The following is a 9,221-nucleotide window of genomic DNA, read 5'->3' on the forward strand; positions in this document are numbered from 1 at the left end:
TATATATATATTTATATATATATACGCATTTGTGTTTGTATATGTATATATATATTGGCATATATATGTCAAGAACAAATTATATTGCTCATAATGCCCACTGTTTATTGCTTTCCCAAAGTGGCCTCATTTTGGAAAGACGAGTAAAGTAATAGGAGCCATTCTAGACCATATGGAACTGCATAATTTATCAGGGACACAGCCAGACTCAAGGAAAGTAAGTGATTGTGTTTCACAACCTGGAGAGTCCCTTTCACACGGAGGGACTCAATATTACACAATTACTTATTATTACACAATAAGTCCACTCATCCTTAGGCAGTTTTGAGGGTTTTCACTGGATTTATATAAAATGGCAGAACAGTATGATGATGACCATTGTTTTCAAAGTCTGAAATACATAATGTGGTGCTGCCTTTTTACCTCCGATTCAAGGAAAGCTTGTTTTGCCAGACTGTGAGAGCTTTCCATTTGGCTGTGGTAATAAGGATATTGCAATTTATTTTTCAAGATGATGTTTTTTGTCATTTCCATACTTCATTTTCCAAGACAAGTTGTTTCTTAGATGAGTTGATTTTCAAGCTAGGCATGAAATATATATATATATTTTTCTTACAAACTTTCATGGATGGAATTATATCTCCCCCAATTCAGCCTTAACCCTTACTACCTCAAAATGTGACTGTCTTTGAAGATGGGGGCTTTAAAGAGGTAATTAAGTTAAAATGAGGCTGTCAGGGTGGGCTCTAGTCCAGTCTGACTGGTGTCTTTATTACAGAAGAAATTTGGACAGAGAGACATCAGGGATGCACACACAGAGGAAAAACCATGTGAGGACAGGGTAAGAAGGTGGACATCTCACAGGCATGGAGAAAGACCTCAGAAAAACAAACTCTCTTCCCCTGCTCTCTCTCACACTTGAGCTGTCTCTCTCTCTCTCTCTCTCTCTCCCGCACACACACACACACACACACACACATAGATAAACTTATAAAGAAAAAGTTAAAAAAAAGTTGGAAATGAACACTCACGGTGTTAGCTGTGTTGATACAGAGTCCAAGAATGTAACTATACCTCTTTTGCCTTTTGGGAGCTGATGGGGAACACCTTCCCTCTTGTTCTTGGTGTCCACGTACCCCTGATGAGCAGCCTCCAAAATGGCGACACCTGCTCTTTGCCCAAATGCTCAGTCTGCACCTAAAAATGCAGAAAGTCTTGGACAAAGACCAAGAGAGCATCTAAGGTTCTGTGCTCATTGCTCTGGTACTTCATGGTTCCCAGTGGAGTTCTATGACTCTCTCACTAAATGATTAAGGAAGAAATAAGTCAAACAAATATTTGCATTAGATTTTATATTTTACAAAATGTTCTCTACGCAAATTGTCTTATTTGATCCTCTGTCAACTCCAGTGAGATAAGATTGTATTCACACAGGATCATAAACTCGGAAAATTCCTTACTGTATCATCAGATTTGTAATGATCAATAATGATTTCATAAACCATAGTATCTAGCAACCATTAATCTTCAAAGGTATGTACCTCAAGGGGAATTTTTTTAGAATTCTATTGTTCAAATTTTATGGCATGGTTTTATTAAAACTTAAGGAAAAGATGCTGTCTTCCTAAGTATTATGGGAATTTTGAATGGATCAATGAAAGAATGAATGAAAAATGCAGAGTTATGTTTCTATGCCAGTCCTTGTGGTCAGTGCTTTCTTGCTGATTTATGTCTTTGATGCTCCCAGAGTGGGAAGTCGCCTGGATGAACTCCAGGAAAGAAAGGAAACCTTTGCTAAGAGTCCTCCGCATCCCTTTATGCTTCTGTCTTCTCCCCCAAATCTCTTATAAGAACTAATAGATTAGAGAATAAAACAGTTCTCTCTTTAGGGCCGGAAAGAGAAAATAGAAGATCGATCCTAGTTTTGTCCAAACTTCAGCTCTCAATTTTGCAGAAAAACAAAAATGACAAAAACAAACATTCAAAAGCTTTATTCACTGGCATCCAAACCATAGTGATTCTCTTTATGTATTCAAACATGACATATTTGATTCAAGTGGATTTTAGTGACTTCCTTTAATTTTATTATTAGCATGATGTTTATATTAATAGAATCTGACTTAGACATTATTATTTGCATATAATAAAGTAGTTACACATTAAAAAACAGACAACTTTTGGCTTTACTGGCTGTGTCATAGAAAAGTTTCAAGATCCAGAAATAATGAAAAGGAATAATGTAACTCTTTCCTTACAGGTAGGTCTCTAGTTTTTCAGTCCTCGTAGCTCAAATATCTCACCTTTTCCCCATCTCTTCGTCCAACGTTAACTTGTTTTGCTATGTAAGACAAATTGTCAACTTGAAGATATTATGGGTGCATCTTAGCTGTTTGAGTTCCTGTTTAGTAAAGTGTCTTCTGTTACAAACCCTATTTACCTGCTAGTGTTTAAAAGAAAGTTCGTATTTGTTGGACTAAAACTATCTAGAAAATACTCTAGCTTTAACTTCCCATCTGTAATTTTTATGTTTTTACTATTCTTTTATTTAACAAGTAAGTTCAGTGATACGGTTTAGTGAACTCAGAGAGGGAAAAAATTACTCTGCTTTGAAAATAAAAAGAAGTAATTTGCCTTAAAACACAATACCTTCAATGTATGACCTTTTAGTTTATTACTTAAATCAATGACGATAGGATGCAATAGCTCCTAGGAGACTTTGAAGCATTCAATCCTTTCTTTTCATGTTAAATATAAAGAAGTGCTAACATCCTTTTGTATATTTGGATGAAATTGTATTAAGTTTAACAATTATAATGCAATGAAAACTTAGGATTAATATTTATACAATTTAAGTGGATTTCATGTATATTACATTTTCTTTCAGTGTTTTGTATTGTTAGTAAAATAACTAAAATGTGTGTTACCTAACTCACTATAATAAAAGAATGCACACATTGAGTACCTTTCTGTCCACAAGATTTGGTTGTGTTCTAAAGTTATGCTATAGAAGATCTCTATTTACCTCCTCTTTCTGATGGAATTGTGCATTGGCTCCTAGTCATTTGATAACAAAACTGTTCTTTTCTCATGGAAGTAAAAAATAAAAAAAAAAAGTCCATGGACTAAAAAACTTACTGAATTAAAATAAAGTAAATCTCCATTTGGTTTTCAAAGACACCAAAGATACTCCTTTCCATGTCTTGTCAGAAAATAATGCTTCTTCTTCTAACATGAAAATTATAAATATATTATTTTACCCTATCTATATTATATAATATACATAATACATGAAACATAATTGGCCAAGGTCTTCATATCTGTGCGCGTGCACGTACACACACAGACACACACATAGACGCACATACCCTTCACATATGATTTGGCCAGTTACATTTTTACAGTTTAACATTAAGTGAATCCAAATGTTAATTCCTTTCTCCCCTTTCTTTTCTTTTTATACACCCAAAAATGTTTGTAATTTTACTTAAATAGTTTTCTTCTGAGCATATAATTCTGATATTTTCTTTTTATTACATTTTAAGTCCATGGAGTATCATATATTAACAACTCTAGGTACACACATTTTTATTCAAAGATGTCTAAAATTCCATTAGACTATTTAATTTAAAAACATACAAAGCTATACTTTAAAAAGGATTTTTTGGTTTCAGTTTTCAAATAATTAAGAGCTAGTTTCTTGATGTTGAAATGAGATTGCGTATTGCCACTAAAGGTATTCATGAAAAAATTATCTTCATTACCACTTGGAAAGACTGTATATGAGAAATATAGACACACTTTAAATACTAAAAAAAAAAAAAATCAGCTTGCCTTTGATTGTGTACCTTTTTGTTATTAACAGAGTTATTACACAGAATAGACTTACCAATAGACTTGATTTCCTAGTTTATTACTGTAATAGGGTCTGAGATGAAGAGCTGTAACCTATCATAAACTCATATTCACATTTCTGTGAATGTTGCTCTGTGCAGCTGCTCCAAACATTACATGAATTAGATCTCTTAATAGCTCCTTCCTTTCAGGTGCACTGTGATGGGTGAGTTTCTTGGGCCTCTGTCACACTATAGCCTTGTCCCTGGAATTGAATTCTACCTCTGCAACCTCTATAGGAAGGAAGGGTGACAAGTGGATGAATTCATGTTGAATAAATCATCTCGTTTAACTTTAACATTACAATGACAGCTAAGAGTACCTTGTATACTACTTAATAGTATGGATGACATTTTCCCTTATACATATGATACTTATTACAGTCACTTTTGTTCCTTGAGCTTCTCTCTGGTACCCTAAAATATGAATCATCGAGTTACTATTATCCAAAGTAAGCTTTACAACATTTTATGAGACTCTGTCAATATTTCACTGACTATGCCACTAATTTTCCACTTGACTGTTCCCTTTAAATAATCCTTCCAGGATTTCAGGGAATCCTGGTATATGGTTAAGGGAATAACTCACGATCATATTAATGTTATCTAGACTGGCGGAGCGCCTGGGAATTACTTTTTACAAAACTTTCTGAAAATATCTGGTTCTAGGTTTAGCGTTGAGCATGGAAAAAAAGGGTGCAGATGTAAGGAATTATGCCTAGGACTATCTCAACATTCAGTGACATTCATATTCCATTTTTTGTGGTTGCTCAGTCCCAGGAAGGAAATATCCCCTTTCCTCTCATTTTCCCAGAAAGTAATAATTTAGAGAATGTTGACTTGGCAAATGTTTTAAATTCTTGGAGTGATTCTGACACTAATACTCCAGCATCTACCAAAGATACATAAACAAGCACATGCAGTCATGAAAACAAAAATAATGGAAATAGTAAATGTTTAGTTCTGAGGTGACAGGAAGCATTTCTCAATTAAACAGATGATTGCTGTGTACCTGATAAAACAGTTTCCAGCTCTGGACTTACCCCGCTGACTTTCAAAATGACAAAGTATTATTCTAGAATTATCCCAGAGGAGGTTGACCTTCATCAATACTCTCTTCTTTACATTGACATCTTTATCTCTTTCTGCAACACCCATTTTAACATTTGGACCCTAAACAAACCAAAGACATAAAGATCAACTGAGTTTTTTTAGGTAAAACACAGCCAGACAATAAATCAATGAAATATCTGAAGTCCTTTGCATATTTTAAGATCAAAATCAATAATGATGACATTTTTGGCTTGAGTTATTCATGTATTATTGTTAGTCTTCAAATTTTAACAACAGATAAGGTTAAAAGTTCACATAACGATGCTTCTTATGGAAAAAAGAAGATAACACTCCAATTAAAAAACAGAACAAATGATATTGAAGCCTCTTTAAAAATATTCTAATATTTATTTATTTTTGAGAGAGAGAGAGAGCATGAGCAGGAGAGGGGCAGAGAGAGAGGAAGGCACAGAATCTGAAGCAGCCCTGAGGCTCTGAGCTGTCAGCACAGAGCATGATGTGGGACTTGAACCCATGAACCACAAGATGATGAACTGATCTGAAGGCAGATGCGTAACCTACTGAGCCACCCAAGCACCTTAAAGCCTCTTTTATAGTATCATAGGCAAATAATTGTGACAAATCCCAAGTGAGCATGTATTTTGTCTAAAGTGTTTGTAGTATAATAGCAGACAATCTTAGAAGACTAAATTTGGCACATGGTAGATACTCATTAATATATTTATTGAATGAATGGATGAAAGAATGAATAGAATGGAAAACTATTCTTCTACTAAGTGGAATATTTACCGCCAAAATGGCTTTGAAATCTTTGAAACTTCAAGGTGGTTAACTCCTTAATTTCAAGGCTTAATTGAAGTGTACAGTTCTTAGGATGCCCCAGCTAAAAAATGGAGGTGCATTCAGTAATGTTAACTGAGGTTGATAATAAATATCGAAAAGAGTATTGAAGCATTACACACTAAATAACTCAGCCAGTCATTTATGTTTAAAATATATTAAAAATATGTGAGGGATTTATTCATGTTTTCTAAAGTATTACATTTTCAAATGCTCAATATTTTGTGATTGAATTATCTTATGTGTAATTAAGAGGTACTAATTATTCAGTTCACTCCTAAGTGAATAGTAAGTAATGAGGAAGTGATTTTAAAGTTACATACAAATGAAAATCAAATCATTTGGGCGTTGACATAGAATATTTTCTTCTGTTATAAAAATAGATAATTGAGAACAACAAAATCTAAACTATATGTTCTTAAAAAGCTTAAAAGGTATTCAAGTCCATCTTCTGATTTGTTTGGATGGCATGGAGTAGAAGCTATTCTAAAGAAAATTACCATGCAATCATATGTACTAAGAATGTACTTTAGTTTAAATGAATTCTATGGGAGTTGGCAAAGGACAAAAAAACAAAACAAAAACAAAAACAAAAAAACCCCCACAAATTACTTGCAAGAATCAAGAGACATGGGTTCAAATCTCAGTTCTGATATGTGCAAACTCTATTAACTGAGCAAGTCACCTATGTGATGTTTGTCTTATTCATAAAATAAGAATTTGGGTTGTATTACTGGTTCCCAAACCTGGGTGCACCTTGAAATAATTTGGTGAGTTTCCCATTTATATCTTTTTTCTTAAAAATAGACATCTCCTCATTTCTTCCTATTTGTGATGGCATTTTAGACTTTTCCTTATCTCCCATGAGTTTAATACTGTTGAGGATTAGACACTTATGTATTACGAGGAATGTCACAATTCAGATATGTCTGATTTGTTTTTGTTAAGATTAAATTCTGCTCATTCATTTGGGACAAGAATAACATCAGGGGTAATATGCCATCTTTAGTGAATGGTGTCAACATGGTTTATTATTTGTGGTATTTACCTTGAACATTTGGTTAAAGTGATGTGTACCAGATTTTCACAGTGTAAAACTGCTATTGTTCCAGGCAAAACTACAGAGCTAGTGAAAAGACCAGTGCTTGCTAGTGAGAGAAAAGGTGGATAGCCAGAGTGGAGGGGATTTTTAGGGCCGTGAAAATCCTCTGTATGATAATGATGGATCATGTCGTTGCACATTTGTCCAAACCCACAGAACGGACAACCCATGAGTGAACGTGGATGTACACTATGGATTCTGGGGGATAATGATGTCTCCGGGAAGGTGTTACTACATGAATTGGAAGGCTAGGAGCCTTGAAAATTGAGAACATAAGTGTACTCTAAAGTCAATGTTGGGAATTGGAAGTGAGATTCAGCCAATCAATTTGGGGAGAATAGGCAGTGTTATAGGAAGAAAATCAAGAGGATAATATAGTGATCTAGAAGCAAAAAGAATGCAAAGTCATTTTTTTCTTTAACTTTTTAATGTTTATTTATTTTTGAGAGAGGGAGAGAGAGACAGAGCAGAAGCAGGAAAGGGTCAGAGAGAGAGACACACAGAATCAGAAGCAGCTCCAGGCTCTGAGCTGTCAGCACAGAGCCTGACATGGGGCTCGAACTCACAGACTGAGAGATCATGACCTGAGTTGAAGTCGAACACTCAAATGACTAAGCCACGCAGGCGCCCTGAGACTACAATTTTGAAAAGACAGAAGCAACTTCACCAGCTGCACCATGTCCTGTGAGATGAAAATTGAGAACTGAGTCTTGGATTTGGCAAGTCGGTGCTGACTTTGGAAAGAGCAATCTCAATGGGGTAACGAGGGAGAAAAAGACCAACTGGATGCATTTAAGAAATAATAGGAAAAGAGAGATTAAAAGATAATAATGCCCAAAGGTTCATGGGAGGCATTTTTGCTATAAAGACATGTAAATTAAAGGAACAGTGATGGATGAAGACACAGACTTCTTTTTGTTCCTTTCACTTTTATTGAGATGTAATTGACATAGTATAAGAAGAGTAACGCCTACCGCGTGTTGATTTGAGAAACTCATACATTATGATATGATTAGCTAATACCTCTATCTCTTTCTTTTTTGAGGTGAACACATTTAAGATCTACTTTCTTAGCAACTTTCAAATAGATAATACGTTATTGTTAACTATATTCACAATGCTGTTCATTAGATACCCAGGACTTATTCATCTTCTAAGTGAAATTTTGTACATTTAGAAAGGACCTTCTTGATGTTAAAATATCATTTTTAATTAAGTGAAAATGGGAATGGCTGAATTCATGAGTGAAAAGCATTTAAAAATGTTTTTCCTTTATTCTAACCATTTGTGGCAAAGATTCTTTAATAGCATCGTTTGGTCCGAGACCTACATTCAGATTCTAATATTTCAGGTTTTCAGTTAAGCTCAATATTTCAACCCTTTTCCACCTTATTCTTACATTCTTTGATTAAAAGTTATAATAAAGAAAAATAAAGGAAGTAATTAGTTAAGTGTGACCATATATCTTGAAGTAATTATATATGTACGGAGCCTTCATTCACTTCTAAACTTTTGCTGGTTTAACGACAAATTATGTATGATGATTATGATGATACATGATATGCCCATGATGGGACTTCTGAATGTATACTTACCTATACAGTCTGAGAGAAGACAATCTTTGTAGGAATGATTTTTTTCATGTGGTTGGTAAGCTATGTTGGCCCAGTTAAAATATTTAACTTACAGTGATAGAGTTGTTATATATAAGAAGTTGGGTGTGTAAATTCATCTCCACACCGTTTTATTACTAATAATTTATCTGCTGATTTCAGAACTGATAGAGTTCTTTTGGTATTTTAGTTGTAGCTAATTTATTCATAGATCAGAACACTACATATAACTATGTTACTTTATTTTATACAGCCTTATAGTAGTATTCATGCAAAGAATCATTTTAAAAAAATATTTTAGTGTAAGAGAAAGAGAACTGAATCAGGAGGGAGAAAATTTGGGTGTGAATCAGAATTCTGCTATTGACCAAGAGACCTTTGAAAAGCCACTTGTGCTATAAACGTCAGGTTCCTCAATTACGAAGGGATTTGCTATAAACGTATATAGGCACTTATCGGGGCTTTTGTAAGTATCTAGATAATGAAAGCAAAGGGCAATTCATCAATGTAAGATATAAAAACACTTCATGCTTATTTAACACATTATTCTATTTTAAGACTGTTCACATATGTATTCTCATTTGATCCCACAGCAACTTAGTAAGTTAGGCAGGGAAAAAATTTTTACTCCAAATTTACCTAAAAAAAAATAAGTAGAGGAAACAGAAAGTTACATGCTGTCATCAAATCAACAGTTTCAAA

Source organism: Crocuta crocuta, unplaced genomic scaffold (genome assembly GCF_008692635.1).
Source record: "Crocuta crocuta isolate KB4526 unplaced genomic scaffold, BGI_CrCroc_1.0 scaffold31, whole genome shotgun sequence".
Lineage (NCBI taxonomy): Eukaryota > Metazoa > Chordata > Mammalia > Carnivora > Hyaenidae > Crocuta > Crocuta crocuta.